Source organism: Equus caballus, chromosome 5 (assembly GCF_041296265.1).
Source record: "Equus caballus isolate H_3958 breed thoroughbred chromosome 5, TB-T2T, whole genome shotgun sequence".
NCBI classification, from domain to species: domain Eukaryota; kingdom Metazoa; phylum Chordata; class Mammalia; order Perissodactyla; family Equidae; genus Equus; species Equus caballus.
This window is the reverse complement of record NC_091688.1, coordinates 63,677,004-63,690,867: the sequence shown is the minus strand read 5'-3', so window position 1 is coordinate 63,690,867 and position 13,864 is coordinate 63,677,004. Positions and strand designations below refer to the sequence as shown.

At 53.2% G+C, this 13,864-nt stretch overlaps 2 long non-coding RNA genes across 3 annotated transcripts in view; one reads left to right on the top strand and one right to left on the bottom strand.

Annotated features, from left to right (window-relative positions):
• LOC111773563 (uncharacterized) overlaps positions 1-13,864 on the bottom strand; it is a 116,520-nt gene that overhangs the window by 42,952 nt on the left and 59,704 nt on the right. The window lies entirely within an intron of this gene.
• Positions 1,908-13,300, top strand: LOC138924319 (uncharacterized). The gene is made up of 2 exons (XR_011439308.1): positions 1,908-2,227; positions 12,765-13,300. It is a non-coding gene; the product is annotated as an uncharacterized lncRNA (long non-coding RNA).

Here is a 13,864-nt window from a genome sequence, read left to right as displayed (position 1 = left end):
GCGCCCCTGTGTGTGCATGTGGGAGAGGGAGGGTTCCCATAGCCCCCCCTGCCCCCTCTTCCCTCTTGCTGCCCCCCAGGGAGCAGAGCAGAGGGGCCATTCCCTAACAGCCCTGAGCTATATAGCAGGCCCACAGCCTCCAGGTCCCAGCTCTCCTCCTGCCAAACCCCAGCTCCTGGGGCCAAAGGAATGTTGAGCAATCTTTGGAATTTTTCAGCGAGAAAAAAGCACTTTCGAATTCCGTTCAGGCCTCCTGAGCTGGGCATGCTGCCCACAGCCTGGAGCCCTGAGTCTTCCTGAACAGGCATCTGGGAGCACAGGGGACTTTTCCGTGTTTGTTTTCTCCTCCTGCTGGCCAGGCTGTAGGACACCATTACAGTGAGGTCATGGAGCCCTGCCCCGCTGCGTCCGCGGGTGGCTAAGCAGCTTGGAGCCTGCAGTCTGTGAGGGCGGCTCGGGTGTGCTGGGGGATGGGTGGGCTCGGCAAGGACTGCGCGGCAGAGCCCAGGCTGCACCCCTCAGGACGCCCCTATCCCATCACTTATCTCCTTCTTCCCTGGGGACCTGGCTTCCCCCAAGTGCCTTGGGGCCACCCGCTCTGTCCAGCTTTCTAGGGGCTGAAGGGACATGTGTGGAACCAAGTTTTGACTTGCGAGAAATAATCGAACAGTGTCTTGCAGCTAGTTCTCAGCTCAAATGGCACTTTTGGGGAAGCCTTCCTGACCTGGCCTGCAGCCCTTGCACAAAGTCAAGTCCCCTGTTTATACACTTTCATGACACCCTGTGCCTCTCCTTCCGAGCTCTGGCCTCTGTGCATGATAATAATTACGTGTGTATTTGCTTAACGTCTGTCTCACCTATAGACTGCATGCCCCCTGAGGGCAGGAGCCCTGTCTATCCTCTTCATGGCTGTATCCTCAACACTGAGCACAGTGCCTGACACGTAGTAGGTACTTCATGGATTTCATTATGCCAAACACAGTTTCCCAAGAAGGTATAATGATTCTGCCTCCAAAGGTGCCTCGCCCGACCCCCCACCCAGGGCATGAGCTCCCCCAGGATCTTGTACCACATTTGGTGGAACCTCAAAGCATGGCCCCACTTTGAGCTTCAGTTTCCCTGTGTTCCAGCACCCCCACTCTCAGCCTCATTTACAACCAGGTAGTCAGGAGAGTGAGCAGTCATTCTTTAATTAAAATAAAGCCCTTTTGTCTGCGGTCGGATTGTAAGTACCCCAGCAAGGGTTGACCTGACCTGGCAAGGCAAGGGTGAGCTTTGCAGACTGCAGCTGTGTCACCAGTGCCCGCTGCCCCTATTTCGGGTTCCTTTGTCATCCCGGTCTGGGGCAGGCCCTGACTCCATCCACACACCTCCCGTTTATCTTCGGCTTGTGTGTAAGGTTTGAAAGTTCCCGAAACCCATCACAGGGTCATTTCATCTGTGCTCCCAACACGACTTGAGGGCCAAGGCACTACCCTCCCATTTTACAGAAGAGGAAACTGTCCCTGAGAAGCGACCTTGTCTAGGTCGTGGCCGGTCAACAGTGGGGTTAGGTTTCCAGCTCCAGGGGCAGGAGGGAGAAGGAAGGGTGCAGGTGGCGGGTGGGAGGTTGGGACCCGGGAAGGAGGGAACCCAGGCCAGGCACCTGAGGCAAAAATGCAGACATCTCAGAAGGTCCTGGAAACAAGACGGAGACTACATGTTCTGAGGACTGGGCCAGAATCCTGCATTTCGTAAACCAGACCATTTTTATGATTCTTGTGTTTTCTGTGTTAATTTCCCGAATCTTCTCCCATAGTAGGAAATAGTAAAAACTCAGGAAACTTCCAGCCGGCTTCAGCACGCAGAGGGGAGCCAAAGGAACGGGGTTGCATCTGTGCTTGCGGCAGAGTGTTAAAAGAGCCAGCGCTCCAGGGTGGGAGCTCATAAAAGGGAGGGGGCCAAGGGGACAGAGGAGCCATCTTTTCACTGTCACCCCACCCTGACCCCAGGCACCTGGAGAGGATCAGAACTTAACAGCAGAAAACCTGGGGTTTTCTGTGATTAAAAGAAGTAGGTTGCCTTAACCACCTCGTAGGGTTGTTGTGAGATTCCATCACTCACATGACAAATGTTTACTGAGTTCTAGGTGCCTGGGATACATCAGGGAACAGAACGAGATCTCCGCCCTTGTGTGGCTTACATTCTAGTGAGAGAAGACAGACCACGGACGCTAAGCAATAAATCAGTAAGTTACGTGGTATGCTAGAAGGTCTAAGCACGGTGGGAGCAGGCTAAGGGGTGAGGGGTCCTGGGTTGGAGTGGGTAGCAATGTGAACTGCAGTGGCCAAGGTGGGCCTAGTAAGGAAAGGGAGATTGAGTCACGTGGGTATCAGGGAATGAGCACCCCAAGCAGGGGGAGGCCATGTCCTGAGTGCTGAGCAACAGGCGTTGGTCAGAGGGCTGGCGCAGGGGGAGTCAGGCAGAAACTGGTGGGAGGAGAGGTCAGAGAAATGGGGTGGGTGAGCAGATCATGAGCAGCCTTGCTGGCCATTGCATGGACTTGGGTGAGTGAAATAGGGAGCCATGGAGTGTTTCATCCCCCTAGCTACTATGTTGAGACAGGACTGAAGGGGCAAATGAGAGACATGATGGGAAGCCGCTGCAATAACCTGGAGAGGGATAATGGCGGCTTGGACTTGGGTGGGGTGATAGGAGTTGGTGAGAAGAAGTGGGATGCTGGATACAGGGAGAGACGTCGGGATTTGCTGATAGTTTTGGTGGAGGATGTGAGAGAAAGAGGAGTCAAGGATGACTCCACAGTTTTTGGCCTGAGCTCCTGGAAGGATGGAGTTGCCATTAACTGAGATCATGCATGTTGTTATAGCTACTGACCGCCTACTCCGGGCCAGGTCCTGGGTCAACCACTTCGCACCCTGATCCCATTCAATTCTTACAACCCCAGGAGGTAGGAATTAATCCCTTTAGCCCAGAGAGGGTAACTAACTGACCATGGTCACTCAGCTTGTAAGTGACAGAGCCAGGGTGCCCCAGGGTGGTCTGATCCCGTGGGCAGATGTGCATCCCATCCCCAAGGCTCAGGAAACCAGTTCCTTGCCCGTCCTGACCTTGTCTGGCTTTAGGCTTCACTCCCTCTTTCCCCTCCATCAAGGGGCCTCAAAGCTACAGAGCTCCAAAGCCCGAGGTTTTATAGCTGGGGACCTCCTTGGACACTTCAGAACTCCTTAACAGGATATCTGAAATTAACAGGGGCAAGGCCAGGGCAGGGATGTCTGGAGACTTCCTCAGAGGCCTTGGGCAGACGGGTGGGCCGTGAGTCAGGGGGGCGGTGACAGGTGGGAGAGAATGCGGGGAGACTCGGCAGCTGTCGCAGTAGAAATCTGGGATTCCCGTAAACCTAGTCAGCTCCGCAACACCCCTCCCCACCAGCTCAGTACCCATGCTGGAGGCGCTGCTTTCCCACCCTGGGGATTTCCTTTGCCCTTCCAGACCACGATGTTCACAGTCCACAGGCAAAACATGTGGACTTGGAGGGTTGACCCTGGTCTTGCTCAGATATGGGGGCAGTGCATGCACATGCGTGCGTGTGTGAACACTTGTGCATGTGTGCGTGCGTGTGTGTGTCTGGGGAGGAGGATTGGAAGGGTGGAAATCCACAAGCACAGCATGACTTCAGGGGTCTGAAGGCCACCACCCCAGCCCAGGGACACCCTGGACCTCCTCTCGAGGGGGACTTGAAGTAGACGCAGAGGTGGTCCTCCTACATATTGACGCAGAGCTCTGCCCACCTGGGGCTGGCCCCATGCAAAAGCTTCAGCACCAAGCTGTTGGAGCCGACTTAACAGTTACCCCAGCCTAGGGGTTCCTGGGTGGATTCTGGGTTCCTCACTAAGGTTGTGCTAAGGAGGAGAGTTGAGGACAAAAACCTGCCACCTGCCCAAGCCACAGGGGATGCTTTGAACATGTATAAACACTACTCTGTGCCAGGAGCTTTCACACACACACACACACACACACACACACACACACACACCCTGCTTTAAGTCTCATAACTATGGGATAGGGATCATCGCCACTTGAGCGAAACTGAAGTTCAGAGACGTCAAGAAGAGTTCAGAGGCCACACAGCTAGAGTCCCTGATTGTACTTTCAGCTGCCTGACTTCAGGGCTGCCGAGGCCCAAGGTCTTTGACATCTCCAGCACCCATACTTCAGCCCCTCTCAACACCCTCTGCCTGACTGGGCCCATAAGTCTGCTGAGGAGCGATTCTGACTCAATCTGACTTTCTTACCAGACGCCTCACCCTCTCTGAAGCCTTCCAGCCAGTCCTGGGGTGGGGATAAGCCTGCAGGGATGGCTTAGACTTTGGGAATAGGAAGGGAGGGGATTGTGCTGACACATCTTTGGAATTTCTCTGACTTCCCTATCCTTTGGGGGCAGACAGCAGACAGGGACTGGGCATGTGGGCAAGGAAAGGGCATCTCTCTCCTTAGGAGGTGGTCTGGGGGCCGAATAGGTCCACCATCTACCCCTCTGATGCTCTTAGACTCGTTCTCTCCCTGTGCCACCCTTAAGCCTCTGCTCCAGAGCAAGGGACCTTTCTCCCAGGGCTCAATTTCAGCAAAGGGGAGACAGATGTCTCCATCAGCCCTGCAGCTGGGCTTACACCCTTCCCACCTCCTTCCCCTCCCCTTTGCCCATGCCCCTGAACCATACCCAGTTTCCCCCATCGGAGAAGAAAACACATTCTCGTTTGGTTGTCAGAACTGATGCGACCCTCCCAAGGGCAGTTGGTGGCTTGATGAGGCCCTAAATAGAAGTGCTTATCTCAAAGGACAGAACTGCTAGAAAGGGCTTGTCTGACATCATGGAGGGACGCGTTGCACAGAGTCTGCCCTGACTTTGCCAAAACTTCAGAAAGGTTTGATCTCCTGGGCTTGGGGCTTCAGGACCTTGGGAGGCTAATTCAGAGGTGCTTGGAGCCCTAAATTCCCAGCACTGATGGATGATGGCCTTGAGATTTGGGATGGGGGTGGGGATGCTGAGCTGTGGTCAGAGTCAGGTGTCTGGGATGTGACAGGATGCACACCTTCCCTGCTTAAAGCGCTGCTGGCTAGCCTCAAAACTGGGTGTCACCCCTTCTAAACTCCCTCCTAAACTTCCACGGACTACTCCCCCCGTCTGGATGTGGACTTGGCTCAGATTCTGTGCATGGGGAGCCGCTGCAAAGAGCAGGGGGTTTGTACATGCAGGAGGCCCTGGTGGAGGCCCTGGTGGAGGCCAGAGATGGAGCCTGAGAGGGGGCGGGCAGGCACACAGACAGCCTCTGTTGGCCTGGGAGATGGGAGAACAGTGGCCAGCACAAACACTGTTGTTTGCAAATAAACGATCTCAAGCTGGGAGGAATAGCTCATCTTTGTCCTGGTTGACGCTGACGTGGCTCCTGCAGCCCCCCACCCCCTGCCCAGCTAGGGTTCTTCTTTCCTTGCCTACCGCAGCCTTGGAACTGGGATAGTGGAGATGGGGTGAGGTGAAGCCCAGGCCTGAGGCACCTGGGCCCCAGACTTGAGGATGTGGTGCTGGCCCCAGTGGCCTCTGAGGTGTAAACCCTTGCACCTAGTGATCATGGGAAGTTGTGCTTAAGATCACAAGCCCCGTGCCCGTCCCAGTTGGCCTGGGCCTCTGCCTCCACCTCAGTGAGTTCTCAAAGCCCTTCTTCTCCCTGTCTAGCAACTGGGTTGCAGCTCTGTGCCATGCACTATCAGAATCCTAGAATATAAGAGAGCCTTGGTGTGTGGATAAAGAACCAGAATCCAGAGAGGTTAGGTGACTTGCCCAAAGTCACACAGCTGGTGAGTAGCTGAACTGGCTGGCTCTCCATGCTCTTGGGAGAATCCCTTTTCCATCTTTTATAGGGATCCCTCCCGGACTCCAGCCCACCCAGGAGAGCCCAGGCTGGGCTGAGACTAGTGCTCTCTGCACACATTTGGTGCTTATCAAGCAAGTGTTGCCTCGCAGGGTTTCGCAATGAGCCTTGTGTTCTGGTTACCCCAATGGACTTGGAGCTGCAGGAGGGCAGGGGCCCTCCTAGCCTAGGTCACTGCCCCACCTATGCCCAGAGTCAGGGCCCAGCAAATCCAAGCTCTGTGAGAGAGGGGATGCATCAAGGCCTGGAGAAGAAACAGGCTCAGGACGTCTCGGGCTTTCTCCCCAGGAGAAGGCAGAGCCATGAGTTGGGCAGGAAGGCGGGGAGATGTTTGTAGGAACGGAACTTAGTAAAACAGGGAGGCGGTCACATTCATTCAGATCAGTCTTAGAGCAGGCCCTGCTCACAGAGCCAGCTCAAATACTCAGAACTGAGGGCCAGTGACGTCTCCCCAGAGAGACCGAAGGACGAGGGCCAACCGGAGCCAGCAGTGACAGGATCATGCCCGGAGGACATTGAACTGGCAGAGGGTGGTACAAACAGGTTTGCAGGCCCACAGGGAGCAGGCAGCTGGGACTTTTCTGGGAGGCCTTCCTTCTAGGATTAATTAACCCCTGCTCCTCCCCACTCAGCCAGTCCATCAGCCCAGTAACTGGTGTGTATCCAGCCTTCCCAGGAGCCTGGGAGGAGCAGGGCAGACACCAGAAATAGAAGCCAGTGTCTGCCTCTGAGGGGCCTGTGAAAGCGTAGGGGAGAGTAAACAAGCCCGCACTCATCAGACTGTGGTTAAGAATGGTTCAATAGCAAACCGTGGGTGACCAAATGCAATAGGAGGCCGGCTGGGGTGCTGGAGAATCCCATCCACTGCCTAAACATCAGGCGTCTGGTGTTTTATTTCCTTTCTTTCCATCTGCCACCCCACCCTGTACACACACACACAGGCATGCACACACGTGCACACACACATGCACACACATACACAGCATGTGGCCCTACATAACAGGGCCAGCAGCAGAGGCCAGAGAATAACTTCCCGTAAATCATGACTTTAAGAGGCCTCAGCGATGTCTCAGCTCCAATCCTGAATTTACTGCTCTTGGGGCGCTCACACTGCCGCCCAACCACCCCAGGGCACCCCCAACATCTCAAATTTATGGACTGATGGACTGATTAACAGCGTGGGGCAGCCAGCACACATGGGTTGGGGAAAGATGGTGTGCAGGCAGGGAAAAACGGACAGCCACTTGGCAAAGAGCAAACGGCCTCATGTATGAGGACTTGTTCTCCAGTGAGATCTCCCAGAGCAGATTCTTTATTTCCCACTTCTGAGCCTTCACCCTTGGCCCACAGCTGGAACTTCCCCACCTCCTCTCGCCCAACAAGTCCCTCCCCTATTTTGAAACCGACTTCTAGGGAACTGGTTTCTAAGTCTCACCTCTGACTAAGCCCATCAGGATGCCCCCTCTCTGTGTATTCAGCTCAGGCACCAACTGTCAGTCATGTGGGCCAGGATCTGACTCTCTGGTCTTTCTTGTGTATAACAAGTCTCCCCTCAGAGAACTCCCCCAAGCACCTGCTCCATGCCCAGCTCTGGGCTGCGTCAGATGGAGACTGAGTGATGCAAGACAGGCCCTGCCGTCCAGAAGCTCATGGTCTCCTGAGGGAGAGAACATAGAAACCCACCAGAATGAACTTAACCTCGCAAGACAGCCTGGGTTTGATGTCAAATGAGCAGAAGAGTCATTATCTTTGTTTTGTTTTTATTTATTTTTTGTTTGTAGTAGATCTGTGTGCCATCTCTAAAAACTAGAAATAAACCAAGTGTCCCTCAAAAGTCATTACCTCTAAAAAGCATGGAAGAGGAAGAGGATGCTGAGGGCTGGAAGATACCCCAGCTCCTTGAAGAATATGGGTCTGAAAAGAATTTGGACAGATAGAGAAGAAGGGAAGGAAATCCAGGAAGGGGGATTGCTTGAGTCAAAGGGTGGAAGGCTGAAAGGGCGTAGATCCAGTCTGGCAAATATACGGCAAATACCTGGCACCACTCTTCCCTCCCCTGTCCAAGGAGGACATTGGTCCTTGATTGTAGCACTGTTTCCCACTGACTTGGAATGCAGACTCCTCAATGCAGCCATCACCAACTGGCTAAAGGTGACAATGGGAATAAGTCTGCTGGCCCTTTCTGGCCTAGAGTGTTCAGAGGCCTAAGGAAATGGATCAGGCTGGAGCAGAAGACTTGTGTGTGGGAGAGAGAGGAGGAAAGGCCAAGTCATGGAGTTGTAGGATGGCAGAGCTGGAATGGACCCTAGGATCTAGTTCCCTCCATTTTTACTTAAGGAGCCTAAGGCTAGAGAAAAAAGGACATGCTCAAGATTTGTGGGCATTTCTCTAAGGCTAGAGAAAAAAGGACATGCTCAAGATTTGTGGGCATTATTGGAAGAGGTGCTGGAGGTCAAGCCTCTTGACCGTTGGGCCACAGCTCGGCCCAGATGTTCACAGGGGCCTTGAGTGCTCAGCTGAGTTTCTCCTTAATCCTCTGCAATCTGGAGTCTAACACAGGAGCCTAAGGCAAAGGTCTTCTGAGCTCATTCTTTACTACAGCTTCTCTCCTCCTTGTCCAAACTCCCATTCCTTGTATGCTGGAAGCCCATGGTGGGGCAGTGTTGGGGAGATGGGCATGCTCAGGTTCAGTGGGCCCTCTGGGGCAGAGAGACCAGTGGACTCCCTCTCACCTCTCTCCTCTCAAAGGAAGGCACTTTCTCTCCCTGGAGCCTGCCTGAGGGAGTGAAGCACCAATGAAGGATTTCGCTCCCAGCTCCCAGGCCACAGGGAGCCACTGAAGCCTTTTGAGCATGGGAGTGTATCATAAAAGTGTCATTTACAAAATATTATTATGAAAGATTAAGCTGTCCTGTGCCCTCCTTGGAGAGGATGCCTCCCATTGGAACATTCCTGAATGAGTCTGAAGTCCTGTGGAATGGGGGTCCCTTGGACCTGAAGCTCCAACGGACAGAGTACCCACTGAAGATGGGGGGGACACTTGGAGGGGGGTCTGCACATCTGTATTGGGGTAGAGAGAAGGAGGCCTTACTCTCAGGAACAAAGCCATGAGGTTAAGGACCGTGGAGGCTCCCAGGAGGGATCAGGAGCAGAGACCAGGAACCACTCTCAGTAGTAGGGACTTTGTGTAGTTTGTACAGGCCTCATAACTCCCAACCTGGGAAGACTGGTTGCTTGTTTGGCTGTTTGCTTCCCTGAATTAGACATGCGTAAGGAAGTATGTTGTAGGCTTGTCTTTGTGAGGCAGAATGAAGTGGAGAATTAGGGAGACTGTGGCCATATCTGCAGGCAGGTTCTGGAGACTGGAGAAGGGGGAGGTGGGAGGCAAACTCCAGGCAAAAGAATGGGTGGTGGCAAGGAGGGGCGCAGAGATAAAGGGGGTCAGCCAGGAAGCCCCTGGCCTGAGAAGCGGCAGAGCTGAGCAGCAGGGCCTAGACACCTCCACTAGGCCATTAGCCTCTGAAAAGTGGGGACCATCCCCTCACCTTCCCGAGCACACTGTCCCAGCTCTGGAGACTGGGCCTCGCTTGACTAGGGCTGACTTTCTCCCTCTTCCTGACCATTCCCCAAATCATAAGCTGTTCTCCCACTTATGGAAATGGACGAGGTGGGGGGGGGGCAGCATTCTCCCTGCCCATGGAAGGGCCATCAGAGTGAAGGTGGAGGGGTCTGGAACCAGAAGCTAGTTTTCCTCTTCAAAGGTCACCGCTGACATCCTATTTTCCATCCTCAGCTTCCACTTCTCAGAGGTCACCCTCTCGGGGCAGCTGACTCTTGCTCAACCTTTGCTTCTTTAAATGTTATTCCCTCGGCTTCCGGCCTGTGCACCTTCACCGTTCTCCCTCTACAGCCCTAGTTCCTCTTTTCCACTTCCCGTTTAGTCTGTTCATCTTCCTGAATCCCTTAAACCAGGTGTCCCCCAAATTCCCATGGTCTCCCTGGGGGGGCTCACGGCTTGTGCTGCTTTGGTGGTCACTTGCTTGATGGTGACTCTGCAGCCCTAATTGTTCCTTCAATTCTAGGCCCTGATTTGCAAGAGCCTGCTAGGCAGGTGCACTTGGAAGCTCTCCACAATCCCCAAGCTCAACACATCCTTTGTTGGAGGTCTTCCATGGGACTTGGGAAAGCCACTCAGGAGGCTACACTTCAGGAGCTGGGTCTGGAGACAAGGCTGCCCTGGTTGCTGGGTCTGTGCCTCAATTCACCAGCATCAGGCCCGCCATCATCCTGCAAGAGGCTGCCTGCCCTCCCTCTTGTCTCTGGCCACTCTGTGTTCTGCTTTCCCCTCTGGACACACAGGATTGAGACAAGCCTGGCAGGGTGCTGAGTTACTGATGTTGGACCTGGAGGACTGAGACATCCCACTGGGGGACATAGTGGTTCGTCAATTCTAAATCCATCTGCAAAACATTCCAGTTCTGGGGAGCACTGTGTGCTGAGAGCTCACAGGAAATAAGAGGAGACCACCTAGGCTGAAAGGGGAGAAAAGTTGCTCTTTCGTTCATGCCTGAAATATTACTTAAGCTCCTTCTCTGGGTTGGGGACTGTATTAGGGGCTCAGGATACAGTGGAGAAGACAGATGATGTGTTGCTCTGGGGAAGCTTACAGTCTAACAGGGCACAGAGCAGGTGATTAGAGAGTGACACTTGCTCCAAAAGAGAAGCACGGGCTTGAGGAGAGAGAAGGACAGGGGCTGACACCTACGGGATTATTAAGAGCTAAGAGGGAAAGAGGGAGGGAAGATCGTTCCAGGCAGAGGGTGAGAAGGCCCAACACAAGAATGAGCTCACCACTTCTGAAGACCTGAAAGAAACTCAGAGTGGCTGTGGGTGTTGAGAAAGGGACCCAGAAACAGGAGGGAGAAAGAAGTAAAGGCCGCGTCATGGGAGGCTGTGGCAAGGATTTCAGACTTTAGAATTGAAACCAGTGAGAACCATGATAAAATGTGCATTTAAATAAGATGTTTTGGACTACTAGTGGCAATCACATACCAGAGACTAGAGAGGACACTGTGATGGGTAAAGATGGTGGTGACCAGGACTAGGGCAATGGCTATGGCTGGAGAAGAGTGGTTAGATTTTAGGGGGAGCAAAAGAAGGACAGAGGAGTCAAGGACATCTTTGCTTTTTCACCTATATATCCCAGCGTACGGTTAAGTGTGTCCCCTGGGAAGTTCGGTTGTGGATACATTGAGTGGAGATTCCTGTGAGGCCTCAGATAAAGATGTCAAGTCATGCAGTGTTTCCAGATAAAATAAAGATGCCCAGCTAAATTTGAATTTCAGATAAACCACAAATAACTTCTGAGTATAAATCTGTCCTAAATAGTACATGGGACAAACTCATACTAAAAAGTTTTTCATTGTTTATCTGAAATTGTTGTTATGGTGGTGAGTGGGAGGAGGGGAGGTGGTGGTGGCTGAGACTGGGAGGGGACTGTTAAATTTCCATAGTAGAAAGAGATTTTGTATAAGCTTTAACCAAAATGGATTCCTCGGGTCCTCCTAGGCTGAAGGCACCCATAGCCTGCCATCAATATGCATCAGAATGAGAAAATCTAAGATTCCTTCTCTTCTCAGGGTGACTCCAGGATCCCAAGGAAGTAGTGTGCTGGTGACAATCCAGACAGTATGCCTCATCTTCTTCCCCCAACCCCCAGAGCCTGCCCCTTCTCTTGTGTTCTTTCAACCACTCTGGCTAGAAAATTTAGTCTCACTTTCCATATCCAATTGGTCACTAACTCCGCCTCTTTCAATCCCCTCTGCCCCTGTTCTGATTCATATCATTGTCATCTGTCTCCTAACATTACAATTGTTTCCTAAATGATTTCTCTGCTTCTCTCTCCCCCTACTTCCCCAGTTTCTCCCCCTTCCCAAGAAGCCAAGGCCAGGGAGAGGACACTCCTAGCAGTGCATTCTCCAAATAGCCCCTTCACATAGCCATCTGTATAATCTTCCTAAAATGCTGCTCAATTTACATGACTCTTGTCCTCAAAAATTCTCAGGGAATCTCTGTGTCTACAGAACAAAGATCAAACTCCTTAGCTTGCTATTCAAGACTCCTCTTGACCTCACCCTGTGTCCCTTGCCACCCACATCTTCTACTGCTTTTTCCATGCACCGTGTGCCAGTCCCTCTGGGCTGTTTTATATTAGCTGAAATAAGCCATATTCTTTCTTATTCCGGGACTTTGCCTCTGCTGTCCCCTCAGCCTAGGATGTCCTGCTTCCCATTCTCCAGCTACATCCTGTAAGGCTTGGCTGCAATCACACCTTCTCCTTGGCGCCGTATCTGATGCTCACCACTTAGGATTAATCAGCCCTTCCTCTACAACAAAGCCAGGAGGTCGCCTGTGTCTCTTTTTAGCACGCGTTTCCAGCCTCGTGATACAGTTAGCTGTTGAGAAGTCGTTCATGTAATGTCTCTTCTGCAAATACGTTCCGTTGTGTGAGACACGGAGGATACAGAGGGAGGAGACTGACCCCTGCTCTCAAGGTGCTCGTGTTCTGGTGGGCTGCCGGCGAGCTGACGGGCGGTGACAAAGCCTCGCGGTGCCTGCCGAGACAGGCAAAGCACCAGCTACCATGGTGCAATTCCTGGCTTATGTCTGTCTCCCCAGCTAGACCCTAAGTTCCTTGAGTTCAGAAAGATGTTCTGTTTGTCTCTGAGCCCCCGCATCCCCTCCCTGAGCCTGGTGTGTCATTTGTTAGGGTGAACCTCAGGCTCCAGGAAGGCAGGAGCTGTGTCTTCTTCATTCTTTTATTCTTCTCCCTTTCAGTGTCTTGGACTAGGACCAGCAGAGTCAACAGTCACTGAAATGAACGGAGAGAAAGAGCTGCTCGGAAGAAGCAGGTGCTCTGGGCACCTGTGAGTAAACAGTTGGCCTGGGATGTGTCTCGGACCAGACAAAGTGCTCATGATTCACGTGGCTGCTGTCTCAACCCAGACACCAGCGGGTCACTGCTCATCCTGGCGCAGCTCCCTGAGGCTGGCTGACTGACCAAGACCTCCCAGCCCACCCCTGCAGCCACTATCTCCTGCACATGGCCAGGTGCATAGAAGGGACACTGCTAGCAAGCAGAGGCAGGGGCAAGAACAACGGGGACTGGGCCGGATGACTCACTGGAAAGCAGAGAGGAACATGGAGATGCACCAGCAGAGGCCTCCTCCCCCAGCTGGGGACTGGGCCCCATCTTGGCTTTGGAGGCTATGTGTTCAGCAGTTGTGGCATCAGCCACTTTGTCACCCACCTTCAGGAGATGACAGAGGGAGCCTGTTCCTTAAGTGTGGCCTTGAAATGACCCAACAGGTGGCTTCTGGGGAGATGGGGGGAGAAAGTATCTGCTCCTGGGGCAGGTGCAGAGGTCTCCAGGGGGCTCTCCCCTCCCCCTCCTGCCCCCCTGGCCAATTTGTGTGTGTGCGTGCGGGGAGTTGTTATGCAGAGGGTGAAGAAGTTATGTAAAAGCTGGAAAGGGTCCTGAGTTCCTGGGCTGAGGAAAATCCCCCCAGAGTTCTGTAGTTCCCACTAGGAAATGGGGAATTCCCAGTAGCTTGTTGAGCGTGGCAGGGGAGGTGGAGGGGAGAAGGAACTAACCAGTCAGGGCTTCATTAGCAAGGGTATCCCTTCCTGAGGCAAGTCCCTGCTTATACCCTGGAGGTAGAAGTGGGCAGTAGGATCCAAGATGCCCCTTCAAGGCTCAGGATGTAGGGTGCTTGGTTCCCATGCAAGGCAAGGTGGGCTGCCCATCCCAAAACCCCTCCTCATTCTGGGCTCCTGGTTCCTCAAGGTGCCTCTTCCTAGTCCTCTCCCAACGCTCCTCCCTGGCACTTCTTTATTCCTCTCAGTCTTCTCCTCTCATTTCCCTGCCTAGACTAGGA